General features: G+C 47.3%; 1 long non-coding RNA gene across 2 annotated transcripts; it reads left to right on the top strand.

The window, feature by feature from the left end:
* Positions 1-260: 260 nt before the first annotated feature.
* LOC131919565 (uncharacterized) lies at positions 261-12,926 on the top strand. 2 transcript variants are annotated; one of them, XR_009381289.1, is made up of 4 exons: positions 261-2,073; positions 2,692-2,879; positions 4,594-4,671; positions 12,582-12,926. It is a non-coding gene; the product is annotated as an uncharacterized LOC131919565 (long non-coding RNA). The 2 variants fall into 2 exon arrangements; XR_009381290.1 differs by lacking the exon at positions 12,582-12,926 and adding an exon at positions 9,649-10,443.
* The last annotated feature ends 4,467 nt before the right edge of the window (positions 12,927-17,393 follow it).

The raw sequence follows: 17,393 nt of genomic DNA, 5'->3' as shown, positions 1-17,393 counted from the left end.
CCCAGCACTCGGGAGGCAGAGCCAGGCGGATCTCTGTGAGTTCGAGGCCAGCCTGGGCTACCAAGAGAGTTCCAGGAGAGGCACAAAGCTACACAGAGAAACTCTGCCTCGAAAAACAAAAAAACAAAAACAAAAAAAATTAGTGTAAAACTGCTATCAATTCTCTGTGACACTTTTGTTAGAATTCACTAGTGAAACCATCCTGGGCCTGGAGATTTATTTGCGGGGGTGGGGGGTAGGGGTGGTGGGGGTGGGGGGAGTTCTAAAGTTATGAGTTTATTTTTTTAACCAATTATAGGGCATTCAAATGACATCAGCTGAGTTGAGGTGACCTGTGCTCTGAGTTTGTTAGCCTTCCACCACTGTGACAAGTGAGGGGACAGTTTTAAGGAAAATTTATTGGGGTTCACATTTCTGATGCTTCAGTTAATTGTGGGGAGCAGGGTGACTGGGAAGTGAGCCCCAGAGCCTATACTGGTCTGGCTTCCTCCTTGGCCTCCATTTATTCTATCTGGTCAACTTGGCCTTAGGACGGTGGTGTACACACTTGGGGCATGCCTCTCCCTCTTATTGCCCTGTGAGAAGCTCACACAGACACACCCAGTAACCTCAGGGATGCTTCTCAGTCCAATCAAACTGAAGAGCATTAACCACCACAAATCCACCCCTTGTCAACTTGATACCCAAACACATGTCCTTAAACCATCACATTCTGCCCCTAGGCTTCAGAAGGCTCACGTACATCTTATAATGCAAAGCACAATTTAGTACATCTCCAAGACTCCCCGCTAGCTTAACAGATCCAATGTTTCTCAAAAGCTCGAGTCAAGGCCTCTTCTGGGATTCTAGGCAAGCTCTTAAGAATGTATTTTGTTATGCTCACCATCAGAAGCGTCACCTCCACCATCCTTTGCCAGCTCCCACTCCCTTACACTCAGGCCCTGCTGTAAAGGATCTTCTGGGGAAGGCTGAGCCTGGGCTGGACCTGGAGCCCTAAGGCCTGGGTATCCTGGCAGTGTCTGCCAGGTTTCCCATGTACTCTGCCCACTTCCTCTTGGAGAATCAGGCCTACCTGTGTGTCTTGGGTGCTTTTGACCTTGTCCCATTTCCCCATCTCGGTGACAACCGCCACGTGTTGAGTGTTGTGCCTGAAGCCACTGACCCTCTCACATCTCTCCCTGAGGCAAGAAACATCCTCAGACAAGCTGCCTGCTTGGGTGAAGATTTGGGATGGAAGAGAACCAGAGAGCGTCAGTACCTCTTTCTACCAGGTGGGGGAGCCAGCCTACAGGCTAGATAGCCGCTGGAGGCAAGCTCACCAGTTTCTGAGGCAAACCATGGGGCAAGAACAAGGGGATCGGGCCTAGGGCTGAGAGATAAGACTTTAGCAGAGGGTGTGGGTATTCATGAGCTCTGCTTCGAAATGCAACAAGGAGGCAAGCTTGGGCCCTGCTTTTTTGGGATAGCCAGGGTGACTATGAAAGCAGGACTTTCCAAATCAGCAGGACTCAGGGCTGGGCTACTCTGGGCCAGGCATGGGGACTTTCTGTGACTCAGATGTTCTAACACAATGGATACTATGCATGAGGACCGTAAAAACAAACAAACAAAACAGAATAGACAAACAAACAAAAACCCAGCAGCTGTGGCTTCTCATAGCCTGGAGAGGCAGGGGCAGCTCTTCAAACAGGACCCCAGCTACTTAAATTTTGCATATAGTTTCCAAGCTACAGTGTGGGTACAACCAGGGATTTCATCTGATAGGATACAAGATGCACAGGCTAACACAATTTCACCTGTCAAAACACAGGCATTTAGGATGCATCATGGCGACTGGGTATGGCTGAGTGCTAGATCATATTGTAGCATATGTGAAGCCCCGGGTCCTGTACCCCCAACCCCCCTCCTCCCCATCCTCACCTCCATACAGAAAAAATGGAAGGCATGCAGTATTTTCGGTAGCCGGTTGCCATAGTTAGCTTCAGCTGGCAACTTGACACAAACCCTGAACCACCTGGAAAAAATTGGAACTTCAGTTGAGGAATTGCCTCCATCACTTCGGTTTATGAGCAGGTCTGTAAGACATTTTCTTAATTGCTAATTGATGTAGGGGAGCCCAGCCTACCATGGGCAATGCCATCTCTAGGCAGGTGGGCCTAGTCCAAGTAAGAAAAGACATTGAGCAAGTCAGCAAGTAGAGTTCCTCTACAATTACGGCTTCAAGCACCTGCCTCGACTCCCTCGATGATGGACTGAAACCTGTGAGCCAAACCAACTTTTTCCATTCCCGAGTCTCTTTGGGCCATAGTGTTTACCACAGCACCAGAAGTCTACCTATAACTCCGGTTAAGATGATTCTTCGAATCTGTATTGGCAGGGTGCCTTGGAAGACAAGAAGCCTGAGCCTCCAGTTACCTCTCAGAGCGTGTGGTACCAGCGCCCTCTGCTGCCCATCCCTTGCTCTGCAAAAGGAAACTGGAGACCCAGTGTTTGCCAGTATCTGTCTTCCCTGGGGACTGTAGCTTCTGTCACCTGTAAACTCATTCAAGTGACTTCTAAGCTCCCCTCCAGCTCCATTTTCTTAAGAATGAAGTGTTCAACAACAACAGCAAAAAGAGAAATGTAGCACTCTCCTCAATGATACGGGCAATCTGAGAGCAGCCCACTGGGCCTATTCATTTATTCTTTCAGGATGAGTTGAGCACCACAACATGCCAGGTACCCCAGCAGCATCTAAAGATGAAGCAGAGGACCCAACATACATGCCGTACTGATCCCGTGACGTCCGAGGCTCAGAGTACACTGACAATGAAGTCACAAACAAATGAGCAAGCAACAGAGCCACACTATCACTGCTCATAGACAAAGGGGTTCCGCAGGTACATGGGGAGCCCGGGTGAGAACCTGTAGGTTAGAGGCAGGTGGTCCTACTGTCTCTATTTAGGCAAACGTCTCCTCTTCCGAACCATCACCCCACTAACAGTTCATGTATTTCTGCTGACTTGTGTGTTTGAACTGACTGGTGTAGAGATGCCCAGGAGGGTAGGCGGAGCCCCGGCTCCTCCCTTTGCTCCCCATAGGCTGGCTTATCTCCTGTAGGTACCTTTCTGTTTCTTTGTGAGCCACAACCCCCATTCTCTCCTTCCTCAAGTCTCCAGGATGCCATGGTGGGTGACAATGATTGGGGTAAGCTGTGTCTGCTAGTGTTCTTTAGGTGGTGAACTCTGATGGCTTCTCTGGAAGGATGACACATGCACGCAGACTCCCAGCACATACGGTCTTAGGTCATCACCTCAAGCATCCTCTCTGGACCTCAGCATTTAATTAGTGAGGGGATCAGTTGCTATGACTTCGGTGATGGCTAATTTCATTTCTTGGTGGGATAGGATTAAAAAACAAAACAAAACAAAACACCCTCAGGGACTGGAAACACTGTTCCATGGCTATGAGCATTTGCTGTACAACATGCGACCTGTGTTCAAATCCTTAGTACCCAAAAAAGCCAAGCCAAGCCAGGCCACGTGTGCCTCTAATCCCAAAGCTTCAGTGGTGGGAATGACGGGAGGATTGCTAGGGCTTGCTGCCTGCTAGACGATCTGAAAATCAAGGAGTTCCTGACTCAGTGAGAGACCCTGTCTCAAGAGAAGAAGGCAGGGACATTTACGAGAACACTGTCATCCTCTTCTAGCCTCCATATATACCTGCACACATGCATACACCACACACACAGGCACACAATACAGACACACGTGGACACATGTGGACACACACAGATGCACAAAGACAAGCACATAGGTACACATAGACTCACACACACAGACATGGACACAGGCATACAGATGCAGATGCATGCGTACACACACAGAGTCACAGACAGATGCATGCACACAGAGACAGACAGATACACAGACACAGACAGAGTCAAATGACTTAAGGTAACACTATCCTGTTCTGACTCCATTTTGTGTTTGCGTTCCGTGGTTCTCAACCCTCCTAACTCTGTGACCCTTCAATACAGTTCCTCGTGTTTTGTTGCTGCTTCATGACTGTAATTTTGCTGCTATTATGAATCATAATGTAAATATTGGATATGCAGACTATCTGATGTGCGACCCCAAATGGGTTACAACCCACAGGTTGAGAACCGCTGGCTTAGACAGTTCTCAGCCTCTCTATCTCCCTTCCCACAACAGTCATATCTGCCTTAGCAGCACATTTGATCTTTACATGGCCTTGACCACTGTCCAGATGTATTCACTAAAATAATTGGCAAGTTATGTCTAAAGCAACTACTATGCTCTGCCAGGAACGAAGGTTTCAAGGTTACTCTGACCCTCGTCTAATTTTGATGGATCTTTGCCTTTAAAAACTCTGTATCCCTGAGCTTGGGCCCCAAGAGACCATTCAGAGACTCAAGCCTGCTCTTGGTCTGACCATCAATGTAAAGGACTTTGCATTGGCTTAATCAGCATGGTTGTCAATAACTGTCTCACGTGGATCAGAGAGAGAGAGAGAGAGAGAGAGAGAGAGAGAGAGAGAGAGAGAGAGAGAGGGGAGGCTTTAATGAAGCATACCTCTGTGTATGTCTGTTAGGGTGACTGAGGAAGACAGAGAGCACTGTTCCCACGGTCTGGGGGCCTGGACTGACTAGAACGGGGAAGAGAAGGTGAGGTAAGTACCACACATGGTTCCCACATCTCTGCTTCCTGATCCTCCGAGAGGCACCGCCCCAGATGCGTGCTGCTATGGAGCCACCTGCCTCCACGCCTTCCCTGTCCTGATAAACTTATGCCCCACCAAACCACACGTCAAAACCACACCTGTCTTCCCTGAAGTTGCTTCTTGTCACAATATGCCATCTCAGCAATGCAGACAAGGTAATCATACCAATCCCTAAGCTGCGTCCAGCGAAGTGGCCTGGGAAGAATCAGTCAGAGGTCTGACAGCCATGGAAGGCAGGAAAGAGGAACGGGCCAAGGGGCTGGTGGGGGGTGACGGGGAAGAGGGCAGCTGTTATCATCAGCCCTCACACAGGTGCCTCAGAATCACCCCAGGCTTTGTTGCAAATGAGCCCCGTCCTGATCCCCTGGGGAACCAACCTGAGACGGGGAGTCACCCCACAGGCGGCAGGCGCAATGAGGGTGGAATCCAGCCCCAGGTGCAGTGTCTGAAGCAGGAATTGAAACTCGTCTGTTAACTGCAAACACCTTTAGCTTTTGCTTTCTTTCCCCAGTTGGCATCGTTTTTGCCTCAGGTGTGGTGGCTCATAATCTTAGCACTTGAGAGGCTGAGGCAGGGGGATGGCAAATGTGAAGTCAGCCTGGGCTACATCTTAAGACTTTATTTCAAAACAAACAAGCAAGCAAACAGCAGGAAAAAAGCAAAAACATAATTGTGTAGCTGGAGAATTTCTCTCCAGTTCCCACGAAGTTCGGCCAGGCACGGAGACCACTTATAAAATAAACATACAGACGCTTATATCATTTAAACTGCTTGGCCATTAGCTCAGGCCTATCATTGTCTAGCTCTTACTCTTATGTTTAGCCCATTTCTATTAATCTATACTTTGTCACGTGGCTCGTGGCTTACTGGTCCAACCTTACATCTTCCTTGTCCTGGCGGCGGCTGTAGGCAGTGTCCCCCTCCGCCTTCCTGTTCCCTCAATTCTCCTCTGTTAGTCCCGCCTATACTTCCTGTCTGGCTACTGGCCAATCAGTGTTTATTTATGCAGAGCGATATCCACAGCATAATTGTCTTTATGGTTAAGAAAAATCAGTGTAGAAATAAACTGAAATTCCCCACCCAATAACAATCGTTAGCAGATGTCCTTCCAGAGTAACAATGCCCAAAGGTGTGTGTCTGTCTGTTATTTAACAGACGGTCACAGTCTCTGTGGCGGTGTGTTATCTGTCAATTATGTATTCTCATTCTCCTTGGTAACAGGACTCTTGGCAATGTGCCTAAGAGAAAAATTCATTCTCAGTGTTCCTGAACAGATAGGTGTGACCGGTAGCATGTGGCTGGTGAGGTTTCTGCAGCAGCTGTTGTGGCCTTCCCCCGGGATTCCCTTGTAATGAGGGCCAAAGAGAGGCCCCAGGATCAGGGTCCTTTAGAGTTCGCTTGGTTCCGGAGGGCCCCTCTTCCCCGGTCATCCCATGGCATCCTGGTGGCCTTTCACACCCGTGACAACCTTCTGGTTGTCACTTTCCCCAGACCAGGCTGGATTTCCAGTAGCCATACCTGGGCTGTGTAGGTGGTGGAGCAAGGGGACAAAGATCCTGAACTTCTGGTGAGTTCAAGGAGTTGACACAAGCTTGTATCTATTTTATGAAGAGAACTAACCATTAGTTCATTTAAAATATGAAGCTTAAAAAAAGTTCACCTGTGCATATTTTCTGCTAATACCTGAAAACTATTTTTTTTCTTTTGAGAGAGGGTCTCACTTTGTAGTCAAGGCTGGCCTTGAATCAACAATCTTTTTTTTGACTCAGTCTCCCAAGTACTGGGACTATAGATGAGTGCCACTACCCAGCAACATCAAAAAAATTAAGAGTTTAAATAGTTGCAGAATGTAGTTCTGACTTCTTGAGACTCTTAACATCCCAAAGTGATCATATTGGTCTTTAAAATATAGTCAGGAGGCTGGGGAGGTGGCAAAGTTCTTTCTGGGGAGGCATGAGGACCTGGGTTTGATTTCCTGGCCTTTAGAAAAAACGGTCAGGCAGAGGAGTATGCCCTTGTCATCCCGGTGCTGAGGGGCAGAGACAGGAGGACCCCTGGTACCCTCTGGACACACAGTTTGTCCTGATTGGCAAGTGCCAAGCCAATGAAAAAATCCACTTCAGAGGAGTTATTGACAGTTGATAGCTTCTGGGGAAGGAGAGTTTTCTTTAGGGACGCCCGTAAGAGGCTTCCCATGCTCCAGTCCCACATCCGTACTCATACAGGCAGTGATAGGTGTACCTCAGTGGAGAGAGGTAGGGAGCGTGGGTGACAGAGAAGGTGGTGGGTGGGGGGAGAATGAATGAAGTTGGGAGGGAAAAGTAGAGGTAGGGATAGGAGAAAAGGGTGGATCAGATCCAAACACATTAATAAATAAAGAGTTTAAAAACATAGATGGTACTTGATGAATGATACAGAAAGTTGTCCTCCACCGGAACACATGTGTGCACAAGCCCTGTGCACACATGAGCACACAAAGTATTCAGAGACATCTAGCATTTGTAGCAATTCAGTATTCACCATTGGCAATTTGACTATACACGATGCCTCTTTCAACAGCCTCGTTTTAAGCAGTTTGCATTCCTTTGTGAACTCTCCTGGAGTCTTTGTGTCCTTGTGTATGTTATGGGGAAGTGTGTTTACATGTTTGCGTGTACACATGTCTGTGGGGGCCAGGAGTTGATGTTAGGTGTCTTGAGCACCTTAGGTCTCATTTTTTTGAGGCGGGGTCTCTCCCAGAACTGGAGCTCATTGATTAGGCTGGCCAGCAAGCTCCAGGGATCCATTTCTACCTTCCCAGCACTGGGATTAGCAGGGTTTTATGTGGGAATCCGATCTCAGGACCCCATGCTTGCATAGCAAGAACTTTACTGAGTCAGCCCCCCCAGTACTCAGCCTCCGCATTTTACAGGATTCTTTTAGCTTACATTAGCTGGTGTTTCTGTAGTAAACCCACACACACCTGCATATTGAAACACTTTCCTAGTTCTTGAAATCATAAATCTTGAAGGATTCAGATTGTGTCTCAGGAGACCAGCAAGAGACGGCTCAGTGGGTAAAGGCGCTTGCTGCCGAACCAGACAATATGAGTCTGATCCTTGGGATCCACACGGTAGAAAGAAAGAACGGACTCCCACAAACTGTCCTCTGACCCCCACCTGCAGCATCACATGTATGTATACACACACACACACACACACACACACACACACACACACACACACACAAACAAAAATGCAATTGAAAAATCCTTTTAAAAAGAATGTGTCTTGGATTGGGGTATATTACAGCCTTCATGACTATATATAATCAAAACAACATAAATATATTTTAAAACTTTATTAAAAAAACAAAAGGGGCAAAGTTAGAAAGTGCATTGGCTAATCAGATGAGTGGGGAACTTTTCCAAATAATGAGTTCATTTACCCATTGTGGACTATAATTTGCTGCCAGACTAAGACAGGGTCTAGCTTTTTCCTCTTCCCATTGTTTTTATAGACACAAGCATGAAGAACCCTGCTCACAGAAAGAATGGGATATGCTTTGTCATGGCTGTTTGGATATTTAATCTCTATACTAAAATCACATAAGGTGTCATTAAAACAGGTCCTTCAACTTGGTTAAAGCAAGGAAATCACTGACTTACAAAGCACTTACAAGCTAGTCATTAGAGTAATTCACACTCTTGATTTCTGGGTAGGATATCACAAAGACTGTACACCATGTCCTGTCAAATGACTGCCAGTCACCCTCTCCTTCCTTTACAAAGAAGCCCTGGCTTAGACTGCTCTTCATACACACACACACACACACACACACACACACACACACACACACAAAACAATGGTTGGTGAAATTCCAAAAATGGATTTCAATTTGCTTTATCAGCATAGTATTTCTTTAAATGAAATGTCATAATGTGAGTGCAAGCCTTTTTCCTGTTTCATCTAAACCTTGGAAAACATCCACCCAATATTGTTGCTGGCGAAGCTAGCTCTCATGGCCGAGCCAGTTAGCCCTGTCAAGTTTGCTTATTTTGACAACTGGCACACATTCATAAAAATGCCCTAAGAAGACCCATACAGCTCAGTAAAGTGTGGGAAAGCAGCCACGGGCAATCACCATCGTTTGCCAGCACCACAGAAAACCCCTTTCACGTCCTTCAGAACAACACATATAGTCTTGCCTAATTGTGACCATTACATTTTTTTTTGACAGTTTCTTTCTAATTTTATGTGAGTGTATATGTGTCGAGGAGTACGAATGTGCACCACGTGCATGCAAGTGCTTGGGGAGGCCAGAAGAGGGCATCAGATCCCCTGGAGCTGGAGCTACAGCTGGCTAGGAGCCAATGGCATCCATTCTGTTGCTGGGAGTTGGCCTAACACCGGGGCTCTCTGTTTCCATGGATTCTGAAATACTAACTTTTTGTGTCATTGCTGACTCACAGCATAGCCTTTATAAAAACTTTTCCTAGGCAATAAACTCACGACATAAACAGCATTATTTATTTATACCTATTGCTAAACAGGAAGAGCAACGCTGTGATTGGCTATGACAAACTCGATGGGCAACTATGCTCACGACAGCCACCTGATGGCTAGTGCAATTCGAAGGTTTCACAGAATTAAAAATCTGAAACCGAGCTTCTGTGGATTGATAAAATGTAATCTGTACCAGTATAATTACAGTAGCATTTCAATAACAAAAACCTCAAGTATCTCATAGTGGCTAAGTTAGTAAAGGAGGGTACCTTCATAAGGGGTGTTGACATTGTGGGAACTGGGGTAGAAATATGTCCACAGAGTACTGTGAAACCAAAAGTTCTCAAAACAGAAAATCAAGATGGGGTTAGGGGGGGAGGTGGTAGCGGAGAGAAATTGAGTATTTGGGGGCTATCCTGATGTTTTTTTTTTTTTATTTTAGATACATCATAGAATGATAGCAGTTTTCACATACTCATTGGAAAGGTTAATATTGTGAACTCAGGGTCTAGAATCACCAGGAGGTAAGCCTCTGGGCACACCTGTGAGGGATCATCAAGATTAGTCTAGCCTCTGGGCCAGCCTATGAGGATTATCTAGATCAGGTTAATTGAGCTAAGAAGCCCAACCTTAGCTGTGGGTGGTGCCATAATATGGAGTCCTGGGCTGGACGGAAAGTAGAAAGCCAGCAGAGCACCAGTATTCACATCTCTCTTTTCCTGACCTTCTCCCTGAAGTCCTCCCCTCTCTTGTGTGTGTACATGCGTATGCCCACAGCACATATATGGAGGTCAGAGGACAATCTCTGGTTTTGGTCCTCACCTTCCTGAGCATGGGTCTCTTGGTTGTTGTTGGTTATTATTTATTATTATTATTTGTTATTATTATTATTTTGCTACCATGCTTTGTATACCAGGCTAGCTGGACCATAGTGTGCTCACCAGGCTAGCTGGACCATAGTGTACTCACCAGGCTAGCTGGACCATAGTGTGCTCACCAGGCTAGCTGGACCATGGTGTGCTCACCAGGCTAGCTGAACCAAAGTGTGTACACCAGGTTAGTGGGACCATAGTGTTCAGGGACTCTCCCATTTTGCTAGAAGGGCACTGCTTTAACTGATTCTAGAGATTCAAACTCAGGTGCTATTTGCATGGTGAATGCTTTACCCTCTGAGCCATTTCCCCATCCCAGGACACAGCATTTTAAAGGCATGTCCAAAAATATCTTTAAAGCACGTAAAAACAAATTAGTAAAGGAAAAAAAACCTAATCAAAATGCAGATAAGACAGAATTCTAGAGTTGTGTGTGGTCCCTGGATGTTGACACAACCCTCACATCTAAGTAGAACAAAATACCCTATTTCAGTGTCTGTCTGTTCCTGTGTATGGTGTGCTCTCCAGTGCATGCACGTGTAGATGCCAGAGGCTGACCTCAGGCATCTTCATTTATCATTTTCTACTTTATCTTTTTGTGTTTGCTTTGTTTTTTTTTTGTTTTTGTTTTTGTTTTTCAAGACAGGATTTCTCTGTGTAGCCCTGGCTGACCAAGTTAGCCTTGAACTCAGAGGTCCGTCTGCCTCTGCTTCTGGAGTGCTGGGACTAAAGGCATGCACCACCATGCCCTGCTAGTTAACCTTATTTTTCTGAGGCAGTGTCTTTCAATAGATCCAGAGGTCACTGTTTCTGTGACATGTATCAGCAGTTGGGATTTTATAGGTTGTGTGTTACAACAGCTGGTCTTATGTATTATTAATAAAGAATATGAGCCCCCGGGGACCCCCAGTCTCTGTCTGGGGTTACAAGTGTGCACCACCATGCCTTACTTTTATGTGGATCTTGGGGCTCTAAACTTAAATCCTCATGCTTGCTCTGCAAATGTTTTACCCATCAAGCCATCTCAGGCCTGGGCTTTTTTTTTTTTTTTTTATAAGAAGTCAATACACACAGCTTAACACTCCTCTGTGGTGGTAAGAGGACAGAGGCAGATGCAGTGGCCGGGACCTGACCTGACACAAATCAAGGTGGCTATATGTTTAAGTCCCTCAGAAGGTCCAGGCCAAGCGGTACAACTTGATGTGACTATTTCTCAAACCCTGCAAGGTATTCTCAGGTTCCAGAAAATTGTTTCCTCTGGTGGATTCGGATCTGACATATTTGTGAGGCAACTCACCTCTGTCAATAAATCTAAGGCTCAGGAAAAGATTTTTCTTCCCCCTCCTCTGACCACTCTGCAGACATTTAGTATTTCATCTTGTCACATGCATCTTAATGGGGGATATGTTTAAAATGGTGGAAAGTAGTAAGTTATTGTCTGGGAATAGGAGGGCTGGTTTGTGGTGCTTGGATGAAAAGAGACTTCATGAGGTTAGGAAGATGGCTTCGTGGGTAAGAGTGCTTGTCTGGCAAGCATGAGGGCCTAAGTTCAAATCCCTAGTCTCCTGTTAAAACTGGGCATGGCAGCCGGGCAGTGGTGGCGCACGCCTTTTATCCCAGCACTCGGGAGGCAGAGGCAGGCGGATCTCTGTGAGTTTGAGGCCACCCTGGGCTACAGAATGAGATCCAGGACAGGCTCCAAAGCTTACACAGAGAAACCCTGTTTCAAAAACAAACAAACAAAAAACCTGGGCACGGCTACAAACAACCCCAGCAGTAGTGGGTGGACAGGCAGATTCTTGCAGCCTCTCCTCCAGCATAGGCAAAATGGTGGGCTTCCTCCAGCCTAGTTAGAGACTCCCACTTCAGTTTCTGGCTCCAGGTTCCTGCCTTGGCTTCCCTCAGTGATGGACTCTAAGTTGAAACCTGAAATAAACCCTCCGTTCCCCCAAGTTGCTTCTGGTCGTCACAGCGACAGCAAGCAGGGCTAGGGCATGAAGTAACCCCCGTTTTGTAGGGTTGTTTCAGAGGTGTAGTTCGACAGTGCTCCTAAGCCTCTTAGCAACTACTGCCTGGCATGTCCGCAGAACGCAGCAACTCAGCTGCAGATGGATGGATGAACACTCGTGGAGCCACTCATTCTGTGTTTGATGGCATACTCCGCTGAAGCGATGAGGAGGGGACTGCTGGCAGGGCAAAGAAGACAAGCTGGCGAGGCTGGCTCCAACCCCTGCCCAGTCCTGGGCAGCTGTGATGCCCCAAGCCTCCGTTTCATCATCATTGGCTTCAATTTTCCTCTAGATTAGTCAAGACCTCAGGTGAATACAAAATCACTCTGAAGTGCCTCAGAGTGTACAGAGAACCCTTAAGACGTCTTTCCAGTCCCTAGCACTAAGATTCCTCCTCATATATTGGTCTTGACCCCTCTACTGATCTTTGTCTCTCGTTGGTCAACTTGCCCTCAAGTCACAACTCCCTGACACACTGTAATTCTCCATTACAGAGTTGGGGAGGAACTGAAGAAGGAGCTGGGAAAACAAGAACAGAAAAGCTCCTTGGAGCAAGAACCGCCCTCTCCCTGGAAAGGGCACTCTTTCCCAGTCTCCCAGGACACTGCTGCTTGACCACCCATTCCCAAATCGTTTGAAAGATGGTTCTGGTTAGGAGGCAGGAATAGCATGAAAGAGTATATGAGATGAGACAATGGGTCCCCTTTGGTTAAGTTACATTAAGAAGAAAGTCCTGGTGTCTATAGGTTGTTGGTCCTTTTTTCTCTCTTCATCTCTGTTTTAAACACAGAGGAAGCTGGTGTTGAACCTTTAAACTTTAATGAAGTGATTGACTCTCATTGTTTATGTCTTTCGTTACCACCTACTCCAAGTCATAGTTAACCTTCCCGAGCTCCATGTGGTTTTGTGTTGTGGATACTTTCTGATTTGTCTCACATGTCATCTTTAAAGCCAGCTACCCTACGGAATGAGATGAGGGCATGACTGCTCCGAGGTCCGGTTGAGGAGAAGGTTTTTATTGTAGATATGAGGGAGAGTACAGCCAGAGTCATCTGGAGGAGTCCAGAGCAGGGAGAGAAAATCGTACACCGAACATGGTCAGCGGACTGAGCCGGGCTGGGTGCGGTGGGGTCGGGGGCAAGAGAGGAAGAGAAGAGAGAAGGAGGGAGCAAAGGAGAGAGCGTAGGGCAAGAGAGCAGATGGCCAAAATGGCACTTACACAGGAATGAGAGTCTGGGGAAAAAGAAGCCCATGGGCTGGAGAAGTTTAGGGTAGAGGGCGGGGAGAGAAGAGCTGAGAAGGAGCCAGGATGCCAGCATGGGAGTCTGTAACAAGTACTTGCTGAGACAGCCAAAGGCCAGCTTGCACTTTGGTATGCTAATAGGGACCACATGCTGGCCTTGAGTTTCTTTTGGACCTGATAAACGAATTCATCTTACAGATGTGGAAACTGAGGCTTGGAGACTTTTAGTAATGGCTCTTTGTGGGAGGGCGAGAAGGGGCAGAGGGCTGTGAGTAGAGGCTTCTCACTGTTCCTAGGAGAAAGGTCCCTAATGAGCTGCCCTGCGCTAGCTGCCCATCTCCTGACAGGACCTGCTTCAGCACAGGTGGTGGGGCCAGTATGAGTGTGCACACACTGTGCTATGGTTAGAGAAGCAGAATTTGGTAGACCACAAGTCATCACCAGCAACACCTCTACCTCCACAAAAATCAAATACCCCTCACTTCCTGTAGAAACACTCATGGACCACCTGCCCGGTGTTGAAGGCTGCTTAGAAGAATCTCTGGAGGCTGTACTTCTGGAGATGGGCTCCAGAGAGCTGAGTGGGCTGTCAAGTTACAGGAGACAGAGGCCCCTATACTTCTTCAGCAGGTAGTCTGAGACCTAGAGAACAAGGCAAGCATGACTGTGGCTTCTCAGTTGAGCTCACACGCTTGGAGGTTGGGAGTGGGGAACATGTTTGTACTCATCGCTGTGGCGATGCTTACTATAGGGCTTGCTTACAGGTACCTACTGGCATGCCTGTGGTCAGGCTAGAGCTTGGAGAAGAACAGGTACATTAGACACTAGGTGTCTATTTGTCCATTGCATCTCTACTTCCTCGGATGTGGCAATGAGAATGTACCTGAAAGCATTATGCTGCAGATTTCATTGGTGGCTCAGAAGGTGCCTGCCTGCCTGGTTCATCAGTGGTGGCATGAGTAACTGCTGGCTGCGGTGCTGAATTGCAGGACTTTTAGAACTTACTTGACAGATGAGGAGAGAAGGTTTTGGAGAGGTGATGTGGCTAACCCAGGATATTTGGATACTAAAGGATAGGGCCCCTCTTCAAGCCCAGTGGCCTATATCTACCTTGGACCATGGGTCAATGGTGTGACATGTACCAGCTGCAAAATGCAGCGATAAAGTTAACCACTCAGAGATCAGCCTGGGATTTCTGTAGCTCAGAGACAAGGGCATTTTAGATGATTTCTATCACAGCAAGGACCAAAAATGTTATATAAAATAAAAACAGGACCAGCATCTTCTGTTAGGGGAAGGGACTAGTAAATTAAATGAAGAGAAGCTTTCTTTTCATCCACCAACCAGCTAAATTTCAAAGTTTATTTTGTGTGCGTGTGCCTGGGTTCCAATCCTGACCATCACTTTTTTTAAAAAAAAATTTTTTTATTTTTATTTTGCAATACAATTCAGTTCTACATATCAGCCATGGATTCCCTTGTTCTCCCCCCTCCCGCCCCCCTCGCCTTCCCCCCAGCCCACCCCCCATTCCCATCTCCTCCAGGGCAAAGCCTCCCCCACAGACTGAGATCAACCTGGTAGACTCAGTCCAGGCAGGTCCAGTCCCCTCCTCCCAGGCCGAGCCAAGGGACCCTGCATAGGCCCCAGGTTTCAAACAGCTGACTCATGCAATGAGCACAGGACCCGCTGACCATCACTTTTGAGCCTGGCGGCCTTCTGGGAGGCATTGGCATCCTCACATGTTGGCTGATGACAGTGGCATCAATGTCACTGCCTTTCTTTTAATTAAGGTGAGGCTAAAGAGAGTGTACTCCATGGGGCAGTCAGAAAGGGGGCTGGTAGAGCGGAGGGACTCCGTAATGGCAGCTGCCACCATCATTAATACAGAATCTAAGCGAGATTCAGAGAGCGCCATTGCTGTCAGCCGAAATACAAGCAGATGGCCCTTCCTAGTTGTTACCAGCGGTGGGTGGGTCATGAATGGCGGTTCAGTCTGGAACTTCCAGAAGCCAGCCCCCCATGTCCTGTCTGTATCCTGTGGCAAGTCACTTCTTCCTCAGGCCCAGGGCTCAGCCCAGTGGGGTTCTCCACAGTAGCTGTTCCCTAGAACTGGATGTTCCACTCATCACTGGGACGGGGGTCAGGGAGGTGGGCTGCGAAGAGCATGGCTTGACACTGCTGGGGCACAGAGTCTAGGGAAAGGAAGGACCTCAAAGGATGGACACCTGGGTGCGACTTCATCAGTGCCTTACGTAGTTAAGGGGCAGGGCATTCTAAAGAACCTTTTAGAAAAGTTTTTAGAAAATCTTGATGGGATGATTATATCTCAAGAGAGCGTGATGATAGCAGATTCTGAATTGGCCATTTAGTGCTTCTCTGCCTCAATTTTGTGCAAAAATAGGAATTAAGACTGTGTGCCCCACTAGGGCTTTATGCATTTTTTTTACATTTATTTTATTTAGGGGTGGAGCCAAGAAAGGCTCCAAAGCTACACAGAGAAACTCTGTCTCAAAAACAAACAAACAAAAAAAACAAACAAACAAAAAAAAGAGATATGATTGCATTGAAACTCTTTGTAAAGTACATGTGGCACCTTCCATAAGATAGGTTCTATAGATTATACATGTGACATCTTCTGTAGATTGACTACATGTGGCACCTTCCATAAGATAGGTTCTATAGATTGATAATGGGTCTGGGGGAGGACTTGGTGTGGTCTCTGGTCTGGGCCACACATAATGTGCAAAAGTCACCAGGCTATTAATGGCTTTAGCTATCAGTCTTCTGAGCAGATAATGGGTTATGCATTCCTCCCTTTGAAGGAACAACCCTGTGTGTTTAACGTTCCTGGTTCCCCTAGTGCTTATCTGTGAGTTCAAGGACCACTGTGCCTCTCACAGCTTTAACTGCCTTCCAGTGGGTGAGGGAAGGGGTACTGCCCAGAGGAAGGTGGGGGCAAGTACCCAGGGAACAAGGATAAATGTCATTGCTCGAGGCTGGAGACATGCTGAGCCATCAAAAAGGATGGAGGATGTCTTCAACTCCCAGTGGGATAAGCCTCATCTACAAATCCTGGAGTCTACTGTGCCCCCCTGCCTGTAGTCTGCTCACTTTGATGTGCCCTGATTGGATTGGCAGATGGACAGGATGAAAGCAAAAGACACAGGGCAGCTGAGGACTCTGCAGCCAGGAAGGATGAGTCCCCGAGGGGCACAGTCTTGAGAGAGACTCAAGGGGCTGCTAGAGATAATAGGTAGGACTCCTGAGGTTGATGGGAAGGAAATAAGTGGGATGGGGCAGGATCTAAAGAGTCACTCAGTACCAGAGGACTGTAGATGCCCTTGAAAATGCAAATTAGTTGTCAGCAAGGCCAGAAGTGATGGGCATTCTTCTCGTGAGACATTCTTCCCATGTAGCAAGGGAGCCCTTGTGGGTCCACTGGATAGGGCCATGTGTGTAGCATGCAGCAGAGAAAAGCAGGGGCTGACCCTGGGGCTCTGACATACTTCTGTACCAGAGCCCATGCTCACTACTTTTTATGTCAACGTGACATAGTCTAGAGTCATTTGGAAAGAAGGAACTTCAATAAGAACCCTGACCCCCACACCTGATTGGCCCCTGTTATATTTTTCTTGATAATGTCGGAGGGCCCTCAGGTCAGTGCCACCTTTTGGCTGGTGGTTCTGGGTACCACAAGAAAGTAGGCTGAGCTAGCCATGAGGGAGGAGCAAGTCAGTAAGCAGCATTCCTCCATCGCTTCTGCTTCAGCTCCTGCCTCCAGGTTCCTGTCTTGAGTTCCTTTCCTGAATGATGGACTACAAAGTATAAGATGAAGTAACCCCCCCCCCATTTGGTTTTGATTAGGGTATTAGAAACCTCAACTAACACAGAAAATTAGTGTGGTGGTTTGAATAAAAAAAAAATGGCCCCCATAGGTCCATAGGGAGTGGCACTATTAGGAGGTGTGGCCTTGTTGGAGTAGGCGTGGCTGTGTTGGAGGAAGTGTGTCACTAGGGGGTGGGCTTGAGGTCTCAGAAGCTCAAGCCAGGCCCAGTGGCTCACT

This window comes from Peromyscus eremicus, chromosome 9 (assembly GCF_949786415.1).
Source record: "Peromyscus eremicus chromosome 9, PerEre_H2_v1, whole genome shotgun sequence".
Classification (NCBI taxonomy): Eukaryota; Metazoa; Chordata; class Mammalia; order Rodentia; family Cricetidae; genus Peromyscus; species Peromyscus eremicus.
Note: the sequence above shows the minus strand (reverse complement) of the source record. Positions and strands in the feature narration are given on the sequence as shown.